At 47.2% G+C, this 23,540-nt stretch overlaps 1 long non-coding RNA gene across 4 annotated transcripts in view; it reads left to right on the top strand.

Annotated features, from left to right (window-relative positions):
• The first annotated feature begins 1,152 nt into the window (after window positions 1-1,152).
• LOC137222668 (uncharacterized) overlaps window positions 1,153-23,540 on the top strand; it is a 36,694-nt gene continuing 14,306 nt past the window's right edge. For 2 of the 4 annotated variants that reach the window (XR_010942537.1, XR_010942539.1), the window contains exons 1-2: window positions 7,744-18,102; window positions 20,906-21,264. This is a non-coding gene — a long non-coding RNA (uncharacterized lncRNA). Of the gene's footprint in view, window positions 1,263-7,743; window positions 18,103-20,905; window positions 21,265-23,540 lie in introns of those variants that run through there. The other 2 variants (XR_010942540.1, XR_010942538.1) reach the window with 2 other exon arrangements.

Genomic DNA, 23,540 nt, shown 5'->3' with positions numbered 1-23,540 from the left:
TTTTCAATTCTCCCCAAATTGAGCCTGTTAATTTAATGCAAATAAACCAGCTGCAGCCCATCCTGGACACCATCCACTGCACATCTGAACTTCTCCAAACGCCTGAGATGACAGTTCACAGCCAGGAACTGCTCGCAGAGTCCCCAGGCCTGTCCCAGCCTCACCTCAGTCACCCTGGCAGCCCTCCCTGTACGAGAAGCATCCTGCCTAGAACCTGGAAAAAGGCTGGGGATGGGTCCCTAAAAGGGGAGAGGGGGCGGTTAGGGCAGAGTAGAGGCTTCTCTGTGTGCGATTGGAACAAACATCTGTGCAGGGCCCTGGGGAGGCAGCAGAAGCAGCAGGTGCTCAGAGCCACTCTCCTGTCCACATTGGGATACATTATATTATATATGCTCTTTATATGGTTAATTTTTGTCCCTCCCCACTGGAATCTAAGAAGGAGGAGGGCAACGATTTTTGTGTTCGTTTACTGCTGTCTTCCCCCGTGCAGACAATAGAGTCTGGAATACAGAGATGCTTAAAGAGCATTTTTTTTTAGGAGTCCCCATGCATTTTTCCATCACCCAATAGAAATACATATATAGGTACAAAAGTGAAAACACGAGCTAGGTCGCCATCCAGTGGCCACTATAGGATATCACAAGGCATATATTAGTAACAAAAGCAACACGTAGAGAAATGAATAAAATATGACCCCATTTCCCCAAGAAATAAAAGACTTTCAGGGGAGAAACATTCCAACAATGGGAATGTCTTTTTATACGGGTGTGTTAGCATGAGGAACATGTTCGGAGAAATAAGCATTTATTGCTTATGCGAGCGGCCTTTGCTTATCAGAGTAACCTGGGCGCTCAGAGATTAGTGGGAGGCCACGCCCCCAGCAGTATCCCCGGGCCTCGTTAGGCGATAACCACGCCCACTAGGCGGATCCCTCCTTAACCGCGCCCACAACTTAATTTTGGTTTCAGGAATGACCTAGCGGGGAGAGGCCGGACATTGGGCCCAACCGCGTCCCGCGGGGGGGCGGGGGAAAAAAAAAAAAAAAATCGCCTTTCTCTGCTCGGTGATTGGAGGATGCCGTTGGCCCTCCCATCCTCGGGGCTCCACCAGTCCCAAGCCGAAGGCTTGCCCCCTTTTCCGCTCCCAGCAGCCCTGGAGCCGGAAGCGGGAGCGGCGGTCGGAGAGTGGGCGCCGGGCGCTGCGGTTGCCTTCACGGCCCAGCCTGCTTCTCCAGAGGGAGGTTTTTCCTGTGTCCACCGCAGGTCCTGGCCCCGCGTGTGCTCGTCGGCCGAGGCTGGAGGAGTGGCGGGCGGCGGTGGGAATGAGTCAGAGGGCGGGGCGCAGTTGCAAGAGTAGGGGGCGGGGTCTTTAAAAGCTTGAATTCCCGGGTCCCGCCCGGGTGAAGGTCGGTAGGACTGGACTGAGCCCCGGAGGTTTTGGTTAGCGTGGGACCTTCTGACCCCCTGGGCCTTAGGACCCGGGTCGGACTCACTGTAGGATTTTGGGGAAGGGTGGGTGTAGGTGAGATGTAAATGCATCCTGGTTTCCATTGGCTCAGAGCAAAACTGAGCTCCATGCAGAGGGGTCAGCGTTGGGTCTGGACGGCGAGTGGACCCAGGCCCTGTGTCCTTGGGAACCAAGAAGATAAGATGCCTGTGGATTGTATGTCCGGAAACCTCTTATCTGAGCCCTGCACCTGGGTGGAGATGGAGACGGATTCTTGGTATCTAAGAGAATCAGGCCTGACTGGCAGGAGAGGGACGTTGTCTTCCTTCTGATTGGACTTCGGTCAGAAGCTGTGCTTTTAATGGACAGAGTATTCAGCGAGGTAGACGGGAATGGCTCAAAAGGGAGTTGTTTTGTCACTTTACAGCTGTAGCGTGTTCTTGGAGGATACGTTTCCCGATAATTTTGCATCTGGCTTTATCCGTCCTCCCAGCATGATGAATGACAGGGCAGGTACTTTCTCAGTTGATTTTTACTATCTCGTGTCCCGTCAGACCTTCTGCTCAGCTTGCCGCCAGTCGTGGCCCCAAGCCTTAATCAACTCTCTGGTGGTAGTAGACAAGTTGCTAAGCCTCAGAGCCTATTTCCAGCCTGTAAATCGAACGTACATAACGGTACGTGCATTTAGCAAGTAATGTGTGGGATGTAAAGTGTGGACTATTATTTGAATTCCCTGGCGGTCCAGTGGTTAGGACTCTGAGCTTTCACCGACGAGGACCCGAGTTCAGTACCTGGTCGGGGAACTAAGATCCCGCATGCTAAGCGGTTTGGCCTAAAAAAAAAAAGGTGTTGATTATTTTTAGTGTCAGCTCATCATTGTGGTCGTCTTCCTCATATTAAAGTCTTAGACCCCTGAAATGCAGGCGGCAAAATGACAGCACTTAACGACCTTGGACTTGGGAGAACAGACTCTAGTATCAAATGAACGGTCTAGAGCAGTGATTTTTCAACCCTGGGATAATTTTACCCCCAGGGACACTTGACAATATCTGGAGACATTTTTGTACCACCTGGCGGGTGGAGGTGGGGTACTACTGGCATCTAGTGGGTGGAAGCCAGGGATACTTCTCAACACCCTGCCCTGAATGGGGCTGCACTTAAAACTAAGAATTATCCCCCAATGCTTAATAATGCAGATACGGAGATACCCTGTCTAGAGTGAGTGATGCATGATGTGGAGTAGACATTCATTAACTACCATGATATCGTTATTATTCTATTATTGGTGAGTTTTCACAGAGAAATGATTTTCTTCCAGATCCAAAGTAATTCCTTAATCTCAACGAAACACCAGTTCCATATTTGCTTTTTAATGAAATAATTCAAAGAAATGTACAGAAGTAATATACCAATTTTAACATTTAGCCATATTTGCTGCACACACTGGTAAAACAGTACAGATATTTGTCCCCCTCCCTCCCCAGAGGTAGCCATCTGTAATTTGACATATCACTTTCTAGTCTGTGTATGTAGGCTTTTTGTTTGTTTGTTTTTTAGAAGATGTTGGGGGTAGCAGTTTATTTATTTTTCCTGTGTTGGTTCTTCGTTTCTGTGCGAGGGCTTTCTTTAGTTGTGGCAAGCGGGGGCCACTCTTCATCGCGGTGCGCAGGCCTCTCACTATCGCGGCCTCTCTTGTTGCGGAGCACAGGCTCCAGACGCACAAGCTCAGTAGTTTTGTGGCTCACGGGCTTAGTTGCTCCGCGGCATGTGGTATCCTCCCAGACCAGGGCTCGAACCCGTGTCCCCTGCATTAGCAGGCAGATTCTCAACCACTGCGCCACCAGGAAAGCCCTGTTTGTTTGATTGTGTGTGTGTGTGTGTGTGTGTGTGTGTGTGTGTGGGTGTGTGTAGGTGTGTGGGGGTGGGTGTGTGGGGGTGGGTGGGTGTGTGTGTGTTTAAAAACTGCCCTAACGGAATACTACTGTGTGTAGTCATCGCCTGCGTTTTTTTTTTTTTGCCCCCCTCCCAACATTATTTTTGGGATTTAGTTTTTATACCCCAGGGTTTCTCAAACTTAACACTGTTGACATTCAGTACCAGATAGTTCTTTTTTGGGGGGCCGTTCTGTGCACTGTAGGGTGTTGAGCAGCATCCCTGGCCTCCACTCACCAGATGCCAGTGACAGCCCCTCCCCAATCAGTCGTGACGTTCAAAACTGTCTCCAGACACTGCCAAGGTCCCACCAGGGGGCAAAATTGCCCCTGGTAGAGAACCAGTATATATGTTAAGATGTAATTAGTTCCAGACATCTCCTTTGTATGTGGTATTTTTTTTCTCAGTGTTTTACTTTTGTTACCCACTTGGCTCCTTGGACTCTTTAATCAATAGAAATTGATAGGAAGCCAGATGAGGAATTCAGGCAGGGCTTTACTGGGACTCGTGCTGTGAAGGAGAGAAAACAAGGATCGGGGGCCCTTGCTCCCTCCCTGAGGTGGGGGAGCTGGTCCTTTAAATGGGATGGGGGGGCAGGTCCATGGGTCCCCCCAGAGGGGTGGCGTAGGTGGCCTCACGCCCTTGGTGGTGCTGTGTGCAGGTATCATGCACAGTACACTGCTTTTCCCCCAGCACCTCAGAAGTAGCAACTGGGTTTTTGGTCATTTTATATCTTGTTCAGAATTCGCCACAACTATGCTTGGATGCAGTTATTTTTAGTCCCTTATAGTTTCTCTGTATTCTGTTGCGGAGATTCTGGTGCTCCAGGAGATGTTTGTCCAGGTGCAAGCACTGCAGCAAAGGGTCCCAGGTCCCAGCCTACCTCAATTTGTGTAGTTAAGTGAACAAATTCTCCTTGTTAAAAACTGGGCAACGTATGGCACCAAATGGTATACTGTGAAAAAGAGGTCTCCCATGCCAGTCCTCATGTCATTTGGTTGAGCTCCTTGAAAGCCATCAAAATTTCCAGTTGCTTTTGTGAGTTTTTAGATCTCTGCATGTACCAACGCGTGTTCTTTAAGCCCAAGAAGACAACTGATGGATACATTTTCGATTGTAATAGAAAATGCCACATTGTCCTCAGAGTGGCTCCCCGGGGTGTGAAACGAGCTTCCCGCCCGAATTCTGGCCAGTACTTGAAAGCACACAGCTCTCAAGTTCATGGTGAGGTGGAAGGGTTGAGTCAGCTCTCACTTGTGTGGCTGGGTTCACCTTACTCACCTAAGCTAGCTTTGCATCTTTTTGAAGTTTCCTTCTATGGCAAGATTCCCTGGCCAGGTTTTGCAGAGCTCACTTTTGCTAAGAAGATTTGATTCTTCTGTCAATTTTAGTCCACAGTTTTTTTTTTTTCTACCATGTCTGATTTCTCAGAGTGAATACTTGCAGTTTTCAGTGTCCTGCAAGCTCTGATTTTTCTGGTGTTTTTCTTTCACGGAGGCATGTGCTGACCAGTATGATAGCCAGTAGCCACAAATCTTGTTTTTATTTAAACAGCTTAGTGTGTATTTTTTTTTCAAAAAGCTTCATTGAAATATAACTCACGTACCATACCATTCACCATTTGAAGTGTACACTTTAATGGCTTTTCCTATTCACAGAGTTGTACAACCATCATCACAGTCATTTTTTAAAATAAATTTATGTATTTATATTTATTTTTAGCTGCATTGGGTCTTCGTTGCTGGGTGTGGGCCTTCTCTAGTTGTGGCGAGCTTGGGCTTCTCATTATGGTGGCTTCTCGTTGCAGAACACGAGCTCTAGGTGCGCGGGCTCAGTAGTTGTGGCATGTGGACTCAGTAGTTGTGGCTCGCAGGCTCAGTAGTTGTGGCGCACTGGCTTAGTTGCTCCGTGGCATGTGGGATCTTCCCGGACCAGGGATCGAACCCATGTCCCCTGCATTGGTAGGCGGATTCTTAACCACTGCACCACCAGGGAACTCCTGTCGCAGTCATTTTAAGAATATCTTCACTACCTCAAAAAGAAACCCTGTACCCTTTACCTGTCGCCCCCTATCTCCCCAACCCCTACCCCAGCCCTAAGCAACCACCAATCTACTTCTGTCTTATGAGATTTCCCTCTTTGGGATATTTCATATAAATAGAATCATACAATATGTGGTCTTTTGTGATTGGCTTCATTTATAATGTTTTCATGGTTCATCCATGTTGTAGCATATGTCAGAATTTCCTTTTTAAGGCTGAATAATATTCCTGTGTAAGGATGGACCCCATGTTTATCCATTCATCTGCTGATGGACACTTGGGTGGCTAACACCTTTTGGCTGTTGTGAACATTTGTGTACAAGTATGTGTTTGAAGCTGTTCTCAACTCTTTTGCTAGATCCCTGGGAGTGGAATTGCTGGGTCATGTGGTAACTGTATGTTTACTCATTTGAGGAACTGCCAGACCTTTTTCCACAGCAGCTACACCATTTTACATTCCCACTAGCGGTGAATGAGGATTCTGATTTCTCCACGTGTCACCAAGACTCGTTGTTATTTGACTTTTTGATTCCAACTGCCCTAGTGGGTGTGATACCTCGTCGTGGTTTGGGTTTGCACTTCCTGGTGGCTCATGGTGTTGAGCATCTTTTCATGTGTTTATTGGCTCCCTGCGTACCTTTCTTGGAGAAATGTCTCTTTAGCTCCTTTGCCCACTTTTATTGGATAACATCTTTTTATTCTTGAGTTGTAGGAGTGTTTAAAAATCCATTCTAGATACAATTCCCTTATCACATATATGATTTCCAATTATTTCCTCCTATCCTGTGGATTGGCTTTTCACTTTCTAGATCACGTAAACACATCCCCAGTCTTGCCCCAACCCCTGTTCAGTCACCCTGGGTGAGCCCTCCAGCACCAGAAGCATTCCTTCTAGAACCTGGAAAAGGTTGGGGCTGGCTCTCTGGGGAGGTGGGGTGTGGGTGAGGTGGGGGTCGGCAGAGCAGAGGCTTCCCTGTGTGTGATGGGAATCAAACAGCTGTGCTGGGCCTGGGAGAGGCAGCAGAGGACAGGTGCTCACAGACACTCCCCTATTCCTTACCTGTGTACTGTGCCCTTAACATGTGCCCCCATACTGGGATATATTATATTTATTATATATGCTCTTAATATGGTTAATTCTTTCTTTTTTTTTTTTTTTTTGCGGTACGCGGGCCTCTCGCTGTTGTGGCCTCTCCTGTTGTGGAGCACAGGCTCCGAACGCGCAGGCTCAGCAGCCATGGCTCACGGGCCTAGCAGCTCTGCGGCATGTGGGATCTTCCCGGACCGGGGCACGAACCTGTGTCCCCTGCATCGGCAGGTGGACTCTCAACAACTGCGCCACCAGGGAAGCACGGTTATTTCTTTATTTTAAATTGGAGTATAGTTGATTTACAATATTGTGCCAGTCTCTGCTGTATAGCAGAGTGACTCAGTTATACAAATACGTACACATATATGTACATTATTTTTTTATAATTCTTTTCCATTATGGTTTATCAGGATATTGAATATAGTTCCCTGTGCTATACATTAGGACCTTGTTGCTTATCCATTCTAAATGTAATAGTTTGCATCTATCAACCCCAAAATCCCAGTCCATCTCTCCCCCCAGCCCCCTCCCCCTTGGTAACCACAAGTCTGATCTCTGTGTCTGTGAGTCTGTTTCTGTTTTGTAGATGGGTTCACTTATGCCATATTTTAGATTCCACATATAAGTGATATTATTTGGTATTTGTCTTTCTCTTTCTAACTTACTTCACTTAGTATGATAATCTCTAGTTGCATCCATTGTTTATTTTTTTGGCCTTGCCCAGAGGCTTGTGCGATCTTAGTTCCCCCACCAAAGATTGAACCCGCTCCCCTGGCAGTGGAAGCATGGAGTCCTAACCACTGGACAGCCAGGGAATTCCCAATATGGTTATTTCTTGTCCCTCCTCACTGGAATCTAAGAAGGGTAAGGGATTTTTGCGGTCATTTACCACCATATTGTCCAGTGCAGAGACCGGTCCGGGACATAGGAGATGTTTAATGAGTATTTATTAGAGGAATCAGCCGCATTTTTGTTTGTGCACACACAGAAAGTCTTTGGGGAGAGCGCTGGGGGACAGGGTGTTGGGACTGAGAGGATCTTTTGATTGATAATGGATTGCCACAAAAAATCCTTATCCTTCAAAGAGACCCTATGCTTTGGTTTGGGCAGATTATCATTGTATTATTTAGTTGTTTTTTTTTTAAACTAGTTGCATAGAAATGTGTATGAAACGATCCCATTTTTCTAAAAAAATTAAGAGAAAATCCTGAATATGGGCATATTGTCCTCGAGCACGGGGTGGGTGTGGGGGACGGGGTGGGTGAGGGGGACAAAAACTACGACGCAGAGGTGGAGACAAATAGAAACCACACCCCCGAGGAAGCGGCATCTGTTAGGTACGCCCCCAGAAGGGCGGGGACAGATACAGCTACGCCCATGGGGCGGTCTCAGCCTCAAAACACGCCCTAGATGCACGGATTCTGTCTTAGAGCCCAATCGCGTTGCAGTGGGCGGGAACTCCAGTGCTTCCGCCCATGATCAGCGGATGCTGCTCGCCCCTCCCACCTCAGAGGTTCCGCGAATTCCCGGAACGTCCCATCTCTTCCGGCCTCGGAGTGGTGGTGGTAGCTTCCGCCACCGCTGGCTGCGGCCGCAGTTCTCCGAGGCCAGCGGGGCTCAGCGAGGGTTGGGGTGGTCACAGGCCAGGGCGGAGCTCTACGGGCAGCGGGTAGGGTCGTTTTGACACGTCTCCTGCCCCATGGAGGTAGCTCCGAAGGCCGGTGGACCTCGGGGACCTAGGTAGGGGCTCCCGACGTTTTCACCCCGGGAGTCCGGGACCCCCGATGGCCCCGCCGCCAGACTCCTCTGCCGGCGCCGGTCTGGGGTCCCACTGCCATGGTAGGCGAGTTGCGCCCCCTCCCACTGCCTCAGATTCTCCATTTATTTATTTGAGTTTTGGCTGCGTTGGGTTTTCATTGTTGCACGCGGGCTTTCTCTAGTTGCGGTGAGCGTGGGCTACTCTTCATTGTGGCGCGCGGGCTGCTCATTGCCGTGGCTTCTCTTTGTTGCTGGACACGGGCTCTAGGCGCGTGGGCTTCAGTAATTGTGGCATGCAGGCTCAGTAGTTGTGGCTCGCGGGCTCTAGAACGCAGGCTCAGTAGTTGTGGCGCACGGGCTTAGTTGCTCCATGGTATGTGGGATCTTCTCGGACCAGGGCTCGAACTCGTGTGCCCTGCATTGGCAGGCGGATTCTTAACTACCGTGCCACCAGGGAAGCCCAAGCCTGGCTCTCTTTAAGCCTTCCTCAATATCACCAAACCTAGTTTCCTTCTTTTTTTTTTTTTTTTTTTGTCCCCACCTCCGCTTGCGGGATCTTAGTTCCCCAACCAGGGATGGAACCTGTGCCCCCAGCAGTGAAAGCACCAAGTCCTAACCACTGGCCGCCAGGGAATTCCCTCAGTATCATCGCACCTAAGCCAAATCACTGTAAGTCTTTCCTAGCACCCTCTTAGAGCAACCCCATGATTCCTTATGCTATGTGTTCTTCCTGGCTGCAGGGAGTGATAAACCCACTCTGTTCAACCACAGGCATGTGCCTGGTGGTCTTTGCCTGGGGAGGCCCTGATGGGCTAACACAGAAGCATTTCCAGCAGTGTCGGCACCTGGCAAGTATTGTATTAGTGCAGCTGAGATTTTTATCATCATCCATCGCACGTGCAAAAGGGTGCAGACCAATTTCTGACAAACGGGACATCCTCATTACTATTCAATTTCATCGCAAATTACTTTCAAAAGCCAATTCTTGAATCTTGTGTTCGGGCATTTAAACCATTTCCTTCCATCTGCATTTTATTTCTTGTTGAGTGTGAAATAGTTCAAACAAAGGAAAGTTCAGAGACCAATAAAACAAATCCCTCGCATATTTGCCACCCAGGTTTAATAAAATTGAACAGTGTGGCATTTTGGCTGCATAAAAATATAAAACATGTATTTGAAGCTCCCTTTGAAGCCCCTTCCACTCTCCCCAGAGGTAAGCAGGGTTTAGCGTCTGTGAGTCTTTGTGTTTATGTTGTTACACTTTTACTACCTGAGTGAGCATCCTTGAGCAGTGTGTGGAATTCTTCTCTGGCTTTGGAAAGTTTACATAAATGTAAATGGTATTTATTGTATTTCACATAGCTATCTTTTTTTTTTTTTTTTTGCGGTACGCGGGCCTCTCACTGTTGTGGCCTCTCCCGTTGCGGAGCAACAGGCTCCGGACGCACAGGCTCAGCGTCCATGGCTCATGGGCCTAGCCTCTTCGCAGCATGTGGGATCTTTCCAGACCGGGACACGAACCTGTGTCCCCTGCATCGGCAGGCGGACTCTCAACCACTGCGCCACCAGGGAAGCCCCACATAGCTATCTTTGAAAGACTATGAAGCAGTCATTAAAATTGTATTTAAATTATCTGATGACAGAGGAAAGTGTTCAATATATATTATTAAATGAAAATGTTACAAAGCAGTATGTATAATATAATTTTTTAAAATTTTTGTTGAAATATAGTTGATTTACAATGTGTAGTTTGAGGTATACGGCAAAGTGACTCAGTTATACGTATACATATATATCTATTCTTTTAAAGATTATTTTCCATTATAGATTATTACAAGATATTGAGTATAGTTCCCTGTGCTCTACAGTAGGACCTTATTGGTTATCTATTTTATATACAGTAGTATATATATTTTAATCACAAACTCCTAATTTATCCCTCCCCACTTTCTCCTTTGGTAACCATAAGTTTGTTTTCTATGTCTGTGAGTCTGTTTCTGTTTTGTAAGTAAGTTCATTTGTATCTCTTTTTTTTTTTTAGATTCCACATATAAGCAATATCATATATTTGTCTTTCTCTGTCTGACTTCCTTCAGTTAGCATGATAATCTCTAGGTCCATCCATGTTGCTGCAAATGCCAATATTTCATTCATTTTTATGGCTGAGTAGTATTCCATTGCCTATATGTACTGCATCTTCTTTATCCATTCATGTGTAGAGGGACACTTAGGTTGCTTCCATGTCTTGGCTATTGTAAATAGTGCTGCTATGAACATTGGGGTATGTGTATCTTTTCAAATTATGGTTTTGTCTGGATATATACCCAGGAGCAGGATTACTGGATCATATGGTAACTCTATTTTTACTTTTTAAAGGACCCTCCATACTGTTTTACATAGTGGCTGCACCAATTTATATTCCTACCAACAACATAGGAGGGTTCCCTTTTCTCCACACCCTCTCTAGCACTTATTATTGGTAGACTTTTTGATGATGGCCATTCTGACTGGTGTGAAGTGATATCTCATTGTAGTTTTGATTTGCATTTCTCTAACAATTAGTGATGTTGAGCATATTTTCATGCGCTTTTTGGCCATCTGTACATCTTCTTTGGAGAAATGTCTATTTAGATCTTCTGCCCATTGTTTTATTTTTATTTTTTTTATATATAGAGCTGTATGAGCCATTTGGATATTTTGGAAATTAATCCCTTCTGGGTCACATCATTTGCAAATATTTTCTCCTATTCTGTAGGTTGTCTTTTCATTTTGTTCATGATTTCCTTTGCTGAGCAAAAGCTTGTGAGTTTAATTAGGTCCCATTTGTTTATTTTTATTTCTATCACTCTAGGACAGAGATCCAAAAAAATATTGTTGCGATTTATGTCAAAGAGTGTTCTGCCTGTTGTCTTCTAGGAGTTTTATAGTATCCGGTCTTACATTTAGGTCTTTAATCCATTTTGAGTTTATTTTGTACATGGTGTTAGAGAATGTTCTAATTCGATTCTTTTATGTGTAGATGTCCAGTTTTCCCAGCACCACTTGTTGAAGAGACTGTCTTTTCTCCATTGTATATTCTTGCCTCCTTTGTCGTAGATTAATTGACCATAAGTGCATGGGTTTATTTCTGGGCTTTCTATCCTGTTCCATTGATTTAATGTTTCTGTCTTTGTGCCCTTACCATACTGTTTTTTTGTTTGTTTTTTGTTTGTTTGTTTTTTGCAGTACGCAGGCCTCTCACTGTTGTGGCCTCTCCTGTTGCGGAGCACAGGCTCTGGACGCACAGGCTCAGCAGCCATGGCTCACAGGCCCAGCCACGCCGCAGCATGTGGGATCTACCCAGACCGGGCACAAACCCGTGTCCCCTGCATCAGCAGGCGGACTCTCAACCACGGCGCCACCAGGGAAGCCCTACCATACTGTTTTGATGACTGTAGCTTTGTAGTATGGTCTGAAGTCAGGGAACCTGATTCCTCCAGCTCTGTTTTTCTTTCTCAAGATTGCTTTGGCTTTTTGGGATCTTTTGTGTTTCCATACAAATTTTTTAATTTTTGTTCTAGTTCTGTGAAAAATGCCATTGGTAATTTGATAGGGATTGCATTGAATCTATAGATTGCCTTGGGTAGTATGGTCATTTTAACAATATTGATTCTTCCAATCCAAGAACATGGTACATCTCTCCATCTGTTTCTGTCCTCTTTGATTTCTTTCATCAGTATCTTATAGTTTTCAGAGTACAAGTCTTTTGCTCCCTTAGGTAGGTTTATTCCTAGGTATTTTATTCTTTTCGATGCAGTGGTAAATGGGGTTGTTTCCTTAATTTCTCTTTCTGCTATTTCATTGTTAGTGTATAGAAATGCAATTTCTGTATATCAATTTTGTATCCCACAACTTTACCTAATTCATTAATGAGTTCTAGTAATTCTCTGGCATCTTTCGGATTTTGTACATATAGTATCATGTCGTCTGCAAAACAGTGACAGTTTTACTTCTACTTCTTCTTTTCTAATTTGCACTACTTTTATTACTTTGTCTTCTCTGATTGCTGTGGCTAGGAATTCCAAAACTATGTCGAATAAAAGTGGTGAGAGTGGGCATCCTTGTCTTGTTCCTGATTTAGAGGAAATGCTTTCAGCTTTTCACCGTTGAGTATGATGTTAGCTATGGGTTTGTCATATATGGCCTTGATTATATTGAGATATAGTCCCTCTATGCCCACTTTTTTGAGAGTTTTTATCATAAATGGATGTTGAATTTTATGAAGAGCTTTTTCTACACCTCTTGAGGTGATCATATGGTTTTTATTCTTCAGTTTGTTAATGTGGTATATCACATTGATTGATTTGTGGATATTGAAGAATCTTTGCATCCCTGGGATAAATCCTACTTGATCATGGTGTATGATCCTTTTGATGTATTGTTGGAGTTGGTTTGCTAGTATTTTGTTGAGGATTCTTACATCTATTTTTCATCAATGATACTGGCCTGTAGTTTTCTTTTTTTGTGATATATATATATATATATATATATATATATATATATAATCTTAATTGTTTAAATTTTTTTAAATTAATAAACCTTATCTTTTAGAGCAGTTTTAGGTTTGTAGAAAATTTGAGCAGAGGGTACAGAAAGTTCCCACCTACCCTTTGCCCACCACACACACACACACACACACACAAACACACACACACACACACACACACACACACACACACAGAGTTTCCCTGCCTTGCATTCATGTAGTACATTTGTTACAATTGATGAGCTGATATTGATTCATTATTATTTTTAACATTTTTTTATTGAAGTATAGTTGATTTACAATGTTGTGCCAGTCTCTGCTGTACAGTAAAGTGGCTCAGTTATACACGTATAGACATTCTTTCTTTTAATATTCTTTTCCATTATGTTTTATCACAGGATATTGACTATAGTTGCCTGTGCTATACAGTAGGACCTTGTTTATCCAGATACATTATTATTAACTAAAGTTCTTAGCTGACATTAGGCTTCACCCTTGGCTTTGTACAGTTCAGTGGTTTTCGACACATGTATAATGGCATGTGTCCATCATTATTGTATTATACAGAATAGGGTCACTGCCCTAAAAATCCCCTGTGCTCCACCTCTTCATCCCTCCCTCCCCCAACCCCTGGCAACCACTGATTTTCTTTTTTAAGTTTTTTTTTTTTAATTTTTGGCTGCATTGGGTCTTCGATGCTGCGCATGGGCTTTCTCTAGTTGTGGCGAGCGGGGGCTACTCTTCATTGCAGTGTGCAGGCTTCTCATTGAGGTGGCTTCTCTTGTTGCTGAGCACGGGCTCTAGTCATGCGGGCTTCAGTAGTTGTGGCACGTGGGCTCAGTAGTTGTGGCTCACAGGTTCTAGAGCAAGGCTCCGTAGTTGTGGCACATGGGCTTAGTTGCTCCGCGGCATGTGGAATCTTCCTGGACCAGGGCTTGAACCCATGTCCCCTGCACTGGCAGGTGGATTCTTAACCACTGTGCCACCAGGGAAGTCCAGCCACTTATCTTTTTATTGTCTCCATAGTTTTGCCTTTTTCAGAATGTCCTAGAGTTGGAATCATAGTGTGTAGCCTTTTGAGATTGGCTTCTTTAACTTAGTAATATGCACTTGAGGTTTCTCTGTGTCTTTTTGTGGCTTGTTGGCTCATTTCTCTTTATCACTGAATAACATTCCCCTGTCTGAATGTACCATACTTTATCCATTTACCTACTGAAGGATATCTTGGTTGCTCCCAGTTTTGGTCAGTTACAAATAAGGCTGCTGTAAACATCCATGTGCAAATTTTTGTGTGGATATAAGTTTTCAACTCCTTTGGATAAATACCAGGGAGTGCTATTGCTGGATCATATGGTGAGAGTATGTTTAGTTTTGTAAGAAACCACCAACCTGTGAAATCGCCAACCTTCCAGAGTGGCTGGACCACTTTGCATTCCCACCAGCAATGGATGAGAGTTCCTGTAGCTCCACATCCTTGACAGCACTTAGTGGTGTCAGTGTTCTGGATTTTGGCCATGCTTATAGATGTGTAGTGGTTTCTCATTTTAATTTGCATTTCCCTGATGACACAGGATGTAGAGCATCTTTTCATATGCTCATTGGTATCTTCTTTGCTGAGATGTCTGTTTAGGTCTTCTGCCCATTTTTAGATTGGGTCATTTGTTTCCTTATTGTTGAATTTGAAGCATGCTTTGTATATTTTCAACACAAGTCCTGTATCAGATGTGTGGTTTTTTTTTTTTTTTTTTTTTTTTTTTTGCGGTACGCGGGCCTCTCACTGCTGTGGCCTTACCCCTTGCAGAGCACAGGCTCCGGACGCTCAGGCCCAGCAGCCATGGCTCACGGGCCCAGCTGCTCCACGGCATGTGGGATCTTCCCGGGCCAGGGCACGAACCCATGTCCCCCGCACTGGCAGGCGGACTCCCAACCACTGTGCCACCAGGGAAGCCCCAGATGTGTGTTTTGCAGATTTTTTTTCTGCCAGTCTGTGGCTTGTCTTCTCATTCTCTTAGCAGTGCCTGTCACAGGGCAGGAAGTCCAGCTTGTCAAACTTTTTTTAAAAAAATGTTTATGTATTTATTTTGTTGCACTGGGTCTTAGTTGTGGCACGTGGGCTCCTTAGTTGCGGCTTGCCAGCTCCTTAGTTGTGGCATGTGAGCTCTTAGTTGCGACATGCATGTGGGATCTAGTTCCCTGACCAGGGATTGAACCCCTGCATTGGGAGCGTGGAGTCTTAACCACCACGCCACAAGAGAAGTCCCTATCAATCCTTTCTTTCATGGATCGTGGGGGTGTTGAGGTTGCAGGTGGAAGTGCTGTGTCTCAGTTGCACGGGTGGGTACAGATCACATCTGGGAGAGCTTGGCTGGCGCCAGGGCCTTTCAGGTGGCCTGTGGGTGCCGGAAGAGAGACATAGCAGGAGGGAAGAGGGAGTCAGCTGAAAGTTTTGGTTTGAGATCAAAATGATCTGAGCGTGGGTGAGCGCTGAGGGGAAGGGCCCCTGGGCTGGGGCTGCCATAACAAAGGACCACCAACTCAGATGGCATCAAACGGGGAGCTTATTAAGGTGTTGGCAGGTGTCTGAAGGCTCTGAAAGAGGATGCTTCCTGTCTCCTCCAGCTTCTGGTGGCTGGCAATCCCTTGGTGCTCCTTGGCTTGTAGACCATCACGCCAGTCTCTGCCAGCATCTTCATGTGGCCTTTTTTTTTTAATATTTATTTTTTTATTTAGGCTGCACCAGGTCTTAGTTGTGGCATGTGGGATCTAGTTCCTGACCAGGGATCAAAGCCGGGCCCCCTGCATTGGGAGCGCAGAGTCTTATCCATTGGACCACCTGGGAAGTCCCTTCATATGGCCGTTTCCTTGTGTGTCTGTGTCGGGTTTCCCTCTTATAAGGTCACCAGTCATTAGATAAAGGCCCACCCTACTCCAGTATGACTTCATCTCAACTAATGAAATCTGCCATGACTTGTTTCCAAATAAAGCCCACTTCTCAGGTGCCAGGGGTTGGGCTTTGAACATATCTTTTTGGAGGACACAACTTGACCTGCAGCAGAGGGGGGACCCTGGCGGGTGATGACAAGGCAGGAGCAGAGGCCATGGGAGTTGGGGGGCGGGTTAGGCGGTGAGGAGTCCAGGATGTGGAGGACAGAGCACTGGGAGTGTCCTTGTTGGGGACTTTGGGACCCTGAATGATGCAGCTCCGAGGGTGCTAGGTAGCACCAGAGGGAGAAGGGGAGTGAACAGGGGAGGGGGATGTGACAGAGACCGGAGAGGAAGTTGGTGATGGCAATGGGGAGAGGATGACTTGGGGGAGTGTGGGTAGCAGAAATAGGCGGAAGAGCCTTTGGGAATGGACAAACTGTCCTGCTCACCAGCAGTACCAGTCATTGTCCTGATTGCAAAGAGAGACTTAGGACCTAAGACAGAAGAGGCTGTGCAGTGGCAGCCAGGAGGGGGGCCCAAGGGAGCACTCTGTCCAGAGTTCTTTCAGTTCTGGGAACGTTCACCCCCTCTCTTCCCTTTGTTCTCCCACATGGCCAAATTTCCATGTCCATATGGAGTCTCACCTGTTTGCACCACTGCATAGTTCCCTTGCATGGTCCTGATAAAGTTCATTATACTCTCTGACACTTCAGTGCGGTATTTGGTCACTTTGAACTCTGTTGCTTTTATCATCCTTTTATATCCACGCTTAGTATCTGCTGTAGACTGAATGTGTCCCCCCAAGTTCATGCTGACTCCTACTCCCTCCCTTCTGTGGGATGGTGTTGGGAGATGGGGCCTTTGGGAGGTCATTAGTCATGAGGGTGGGGTCCCATGATGGGATTAGTGCCCAGTCTGTGGATTCTGTTATGGCAGCCTGAGCAGGCACTGAATTATGAAATTTACTGAACTCACCTGTGCCGAGTTCCCAGCCCATCTGGTGTGTCATCATTGCTCAGGGGTGGCGTCTTTTATTATTAATAAGACTGTTCCCTATCTTAAACTTGGGGTGATTTTCATGTTAAGCCTCTTCCTCTGGGATGGGGACCTGTTCGGGGCTGGCATTAGTGACTGATGGCTCAGACAGGACCCAGAAACCATTCCCTGAGAGGCCACAGGGCCATGAAGGGGAACATTCTGGCATTGCTGCTGCTGAGCCCAGCAACAGTGGTACGGATGTTCTCACCAGACGGCAGCTGCTGACTGGCACCCCAAGTGAGGTGAATCCCTGGTCTTGGTGTGGGCACCTTCCCTCAGTGGGGATGCTGCATGGTCCTGCCAGAGGCTGGCCAGATGGAGGCCCAGGCGCCCAGCTGGCTGATGTCTGAGTTGGGCAGGGCATTTTCTGAGGGTGCAACTCCAGAACCCCACTCAAAAGTTCATTTGCCCCCTTAAACAGCCAATCTCTCTGAGCTGGTCTCCTCCCGTGCACACCGGGGATATTGTCACCCCTTCCGTGGGCTGTGCGGGTGGGCCCTGGGTGTGATGCGGCCACAGGTCTCTGGGGGTAGGAGTGTGGTGGCCTGGAGGACTTGGGGATGCGTGGGGTCACCTGGCCTCTGTCTCCCCAACTCCCTCCAGCCCTGCCTGCTCAGGATCTTGTCCTCTCCATGAGGGGGACTCAGTAGAAGATGGGACGTTTGCTGGGCTTCTGATGATTTGGTTGTAAGTGAATGAATGGAAAATCCCTCCTCCTTCAGAAGGACTTTCCCTTTTCTTTTTTTTTTTAAGATTCTTTTCACGTGGACCACTTTTAAAGTCTTTATTGAACTTGTTACACTATTGCTTCTGTTTTTATGTTTTGGTCTTTTGGCTGCGAGGCATGTGGGATCTTAGCTCCCCAACCAGGTATCGAACCCACACCCCCTGCACTGGAAGGCGCAGTCTTAACCACTGGACCTCCAGGGAAGTCCCAGGACTTTCCATTTTCTCAAGGGTGGACACCTCTCCTTCCCAGCCTGGAGTCAGCAGCCAGCCAAGGCCGGGCTCTGGTTTCCCTCAAGTCCCTGGGCCTCTTAGGGGCTGGAGGGGCTGCCCTGACACACGGGTCTCTCTCACACCTCTTTTTAGCCGACTAGTTGCTGCATGTCCTGAGGTCCTGTGGGGACACAGAAGGAGCTGTGAGGCCCCAACGTCCCAAGAACTCGTGGTCCCCGTGGGGAGATGTTGACTTGTTCACTGGATGTTCCCTCCGTGCCCTCAGTGGGCCTGGGCCTCTGTGGACCCGGGACAGGTCTGGGTGAGGTAGGACGAGCCCGTCTGACAGCAGAGAGCCACATTCAGCCTCCAGACCTGCATCAGAGAGATTCTGCAACCTCTAGCTGGTAGGTGATCACCGCCAGGCGCCCACAGTGCCGGCCAGGTTGGAGGGCGGGCTCAGAACAGCGCTGCGTGTGCTGGTTCCCCTCCTCAGCCAGCCCCGTAGGCGTGTGGGGTGGCGTAGGACTCCGGAGTGTTTGAGGATGTGGCCGTGGACTCCACCCCGAGGGGTGGGTGTTGCCGAATCCTTCCCAAAGGAATGTCCACAGAGAAATGATGCTGGAGACCTGGCCTTGCTTGGGAACACTGTCCACTCCTCCACGTTCCCTGGGCCAGGGCTCCCCGGCACTGCTGACATGGGGGCCGTCCTGGGCGCTGTGGGGTTTGGAGTGGCATCCCTGGCCCCGCCCCCTCGATGCCGGGAGCCCCCCAGTCGTAACAATCCCAGAGGTCGCCAGACATGTGCGCGTGTCCAGGGGCAAGCTCACCTGGGTGAGAACAGGCAGATTCACACCTTAAGGCAAGGTGTGTTTATTTGGCTTATGCTCTTGCTGGAGTGTTCCCCGGATTCGGGAGCCGTGGCAACAGCACCGGGACCCGCCCTCAGTGAAGAGCCCTCCCCAGGCGGCCACGTTTCCCCAGCAGTGACTCGACCTCCTGTTTCCTGATCCCCTTTGGCGTGCAGGGTGAGGGCGGCTGGGGGATTTGGTCCCGTGAAAACCATCACCTGCGTCCACAGAAGTCTGGGTCCCCGTTGGCAGGTCTAGGGTCAGATTTGCCAATCCTTGGAGCCCTGGAGACGGCAGTATCGGCTCCAGTCTGAGGGAAGGATTTGTAGTTCGGGGCTGCGTCCTCCTACACCATCCATCCCGCATCTTCCTGTGCGATCAGGAAGCCCCACAGACCTCCCAGGATCTCCCAGTGGGACCAAGAAGAGTCAGGGACTCTGGATGGAAAAATTGTCCAGGGCACCTGGAGAAAAAACTAAATTAAAAAAACTAAAAAAAAAAAAAAAGTATTTGTTATTTCTACCCTTTGTTGCCAACATCAGCAGACCCCTCGGAGGTCAACACCAGCCCTGTTCTCTACCCAGTGGTGGATGCTGCTTCCCCACATTTCCCTTCACATTTTGGGGCCCATGTTTTAAGATATCTCTATGGGGTTTGCCTGGTTTTACTCACCTTTGTCCAGCCATTTCTTTCTTTCTTTCTAGCATTTTAAAATTGAGATATAATTCACATACCATAAAAGTCACCATTTTAAACGGTCCAATTCACTTGTTTATAGTATATTCACAGGGTTGTGCAGCCATCACCACTATCTAGTTCCAGAACATTCTCATCACTCCCAAAACAAGACCCCCTGCCCATTAGTAGTCAGTCCCCACCCTCCTTCCCCAGCCCCTGACAACCACAGGTGCACTCTCTATATATTTGCCTGTTCTGGATGGGTTTTTTTTTTTTAATTTTTTAAAATTATTTTTATTTTATTTTATTATTATTATTTTTGGTTGCATTGGGTCTTCGTTGCTGTGCATGGGCTTTCCCTAGTTGTGGCGAGCAGGGGCTACTCTTCGTTGTGGTGCACGGGCTGCTCATTGCAGTGGATTCTTTTGTTGTGGCGCACAGGCTCTAGGCGCACATGCTTCGGTAGTTGGAGCACACAGCCTCAGTAGTTGTGGCATGTGGGCTCAGTAGTTGTGGCGCATGGGCTTAGTTGCTCCGTGGCATGTGGGATCTTCCCGGACCAGGGATTGAACCCGTGTCCCCTGAGTTGGCAGGCAGAATCTTAACCCCTGCGCCACTAGGGAAGTCTGTTCTGGATGTTTTGCATCAATGGAATCACATTCTGTGTGTCCTTTTGTGTCTGGCTTCTCTCACCGAGCATCGTGTTCTCAAGGTCCATCCATGTTGTAGTGAGTGTCAGTGCTTCTCTCCTTTTCATGGCTGAGTAATATTCCATTGTATGGATGCACACATAGTGTTTATCTCTTCATCAATTGATGGACATTTGGGTTGTTTCTACGTTTTGGCTGTTGTGAATCATGCTGCTGTGAACATTTGGGTACAAGTTTTTGTGTGGACATCTGTTTTCATTTCTCTTGTAACTCCATGTTTAACTTCTTGGGGAACTGCCAAACTTTTCCACAGTGGCTGCACAGTTTAACATTCCCACCAGCAGTGCATGAGGTCCACTTTCTCCACATCTTCGCCAACACTCTTTTGTATGAGTTTTTGTTTTCGGCCATGCTGTGCAGCATGGAATCAAATCCGCCCCCCCTGCAGTGGAAGCATGGAGTCTTAACCACTGGATCACCAGGGAAGTCCCCTGTATGAGTCTTCTTTTTTTTTTTTAATAAATTAATTAATTTATTTAGTTTTGGCTGCATTGGGTCTTTGTTGCTGCATGTGGGCTTTCTCTGGTTGCAGCGAGCGGGGGCTACTCTTTGTTGCGGTGTTCGGGCTTCTTATTGAGGTGGCTTCTGTTGTTGCTGAGCACAGGCTCTAGGCGCATGGGCTTCAGTAATTGCGGCTCGTGGGCTCTAGAGCACAGGCTCAGTAGTTTTGGCACACAGGCTTAGTTGCTCCGCGGCATGTGGGATCTTCCTGGACCAGGGATCAAACCTGTGTCCCCTGCATTGGCAGGCAGATTCCTAACCACTGAGCCACCAGGAAAGTCCCTGTATGAGTCTTCTTGATCCTACTATGTGTGAAGTGGTATCTCATTGTCGTTTTGATTTACATTTCCCTATTGAGTAGTGATGTTGAACATCTTTTCATCTGCTTATTGGCCATTTATATGTCTTATTTGGAGAAATGTGTATTAAAATCCTTTGTCCTTTTTTTTTTTTTTTTTTGCGGTACGCAGGCCTCTCACTGTTGTGGCCTCTCCCGTTGCGGAGCACAGGCTCCGGATGCGCAGGCTCAGCAGCCATAGCTCAGGGACCTAACCGCTCCACAACATGTGGGATCTTCCCGGACCAGGGCACGAACCCGTGTCCCCTGCATCGGCAGGCAGACTCTCAACCACTGCGCCACCAGGGAAGCCCCTTTGTCCATTTTTAGTTGTTTTTTTTCTTTCTATTGTTCAGTGTCACTCTCTTTTTCTAAGACTTTAGTAATTTTTTTGTCCATTTTATTGTAGACTGGAGGACTCAGCTTACAACCAAGGAGTCAACTTCTAAACAGGATATTTTTGGAGAAAACACATTTGAGGGCATAAAAATGGTAAGATTCAGAAGCGATAGATCCTGGTCCTTTGCTCTCAGTAAAGTCAGTTGGGGTCAGGAGAGAAATGTGAGGCAAATGACTTTTATTCAAGACAAATTGTATCTCTGGGGAAAGTCTTTGAAAAGTATGAATCAGGAGAAAACTAATGCAAACTTTTTCTGCCTAAAGCCAGTTGGCAAATGTTTTTGGTTTTGAGGTCCGTGGGTTTTCTATGACAGCACCTCAGGCAATAAAGGAAGGAATGTGTCCGTGTTCCAATACCCCCCTTTTTCCCTCCCAGTAACCCTTTATTTACATGGGGTTGGATTTGGCCGGCAGGCCAGAGTTTGCCGGCCCCACCCTAAACCTAACTCAAAAGTTTTTTTCTGGAACATTCCCAGAAGTAAACATTTCCACAGACGTTCCTCAGTTGGAGTGAGTGTTTGAAGGAGAATTCAGAATTAAACAGGGATCCAAAACTGACTTCCTGTAATCTGCCTCAGGAGAGCCACAAATGTGATGGAGTCTCTGGCAATGCATTCACCCTCCTCGCTTCACACACACTTACTCAGGACCCAGGCACCTCTCACACTTGCTCACACTCGCCCAGAACCAGAGACTCTGCGTCTGTGATCACAGCCGGGCTCGTGCTGGGGAAGGCCCTATGGGGCGGAAGAGCCTCCAGGAGGAGCCCAGATGTGGCACAAGCACCGGCAGGAAACTTGGGAAGTCCGTCATCCTTCTGGAAGCGTGTGAGAACTCACCAGGGGGAGGCCCTGCAAGGATGCCCAGTGCTCAGAGCCTTCAGCCCACACAAAACATATTAATAATTCTACAGTGAAATGTAGAAAGAGTCATCCTAAGTGGGATAAATAATACTACAAAGTGCTGTACAAAAGTTGAGGTCAGATTTTCCCAAAAATTAATGCAGAAATGATCTTACATTACTGCAAAATGAGTTGCCAAAATTACACATTCAAAGACTTGTGGATTTTGGAATTGCAGATAAGGGTCTGGGGAGCTCTATAAAATTTCTAAACCTGTATGCACCTAATAACTTGGCCTCAAAATACTGTAAGGAAAAAAAGAATTAAAGGAATTAAATTAAATTAAATTAAAGGAGAAACTGCAAAATTCACAGTCAAAATGGGAGATTTAGGGCTTCCCTCGTGGCACAGTGGTTGAGAGTCTGCCTGCCAATGCAGGGGACATGGGTTCGTGCCCTGGTCCGGGAAGATCCCACATGCCGTGGAGCGGCTGGGCCCGTGAGCCATGGCCGCTGAGCATGTGCATCTGGAGCCTGTGCTCTGCAACGGGAGAGGCCACAACAGTGAGAAGCCCGCGTACCGCAAAAAAAAAAAAAAAAGGAGATTTAGGCACAACTCTCTGAGTAAGAGGAAGTTCCAGCAGTTAAAAATTAGTTTACACAGTTGTTTTTCAGGTTTTCTCATAGCTTGATCTAATGAACTTACATAAAACTATTAAACCAACAATTAGAAAATACACAATCATAACGAACCCACATGGAGAGTTAACGTTAAAGTAACAACATATTGGACGCATCAGGGATTGCAAGCATCCTTAAAACAATGGCTTCAAGAGGGATCTATAGGGCTTCCCTGATGGCACAGTGGTTGAGAATCTGCCTGTTAATGCAGGGGACACGGGTTTGAGCCCTGGTCTGGGAGGATCCCACATGCCGCGGAGCAACTAGGCCCGTGAGCCACAACTACTGAGCCTGTGCGTCTGGAGCCTGTGCTCCGCAACGAGAGGCCGCAACAGTGAGAGGCCCGCTCACCGCGATGAAGAGTGGCCCCCGCTTGCCACAACTAGAGAAAGCCCTCGCACAGAAACGAAGACGCAACACAGCAAAAATAAATAAATTAATTAATAAACTCCTACCCCCAACATCTCCAAAAAAAAAAACCAACGTATCTATAGGGACTTCCCTGGTGGTCCAGTGGGTAAGACATCAGGCTCCCAATGCAGGGGGCCCGGGTTTGATCCCTGGTCGGAGAACTAGATCCCGCATGCATGCTGCAACTAAGAGTTCACATGCCACGGTGAAGAAGTCCGCATGCCACAACTAAGAGTACACATGCTGCAACGAAGATCCCACATGCCTCAATGAAGACCTGGCTCAGCCGAAATAGATAAATAAATAATTTTTTTTTTTAAAAGAGGGATCTATGTAGTGACAAACAGCAGTGTGGGGACTCCCCTGGTTGCACAGTGGTTAAGAATCCACCTGCTGGGGCTTCCCTGGTGGCGCAGTGGTTGAGAGTCCGCCTGCC

Source organism: Pseudorca crassidens, chromosome 3, assembly GCF_039906515.1.
Source record: "Pseudorca crassidens isolate mPseCra1 chromosome 3, mPseCra1.hap1, whole genome shotgun sequence".
Classification (NCBI taxonomy): domain Eukaryota; kingdom Metazoa; phylum Chordata; class Mammalia; order Artiodactyla; family Delphinidae; genus Pseudorca; species Pseudorca crassidens.
The sequence above is the reverse complement of the archived record's forward strand: the minus strand, read 5'-3'. Positions and strand labels throughout refer to the sequence as shown.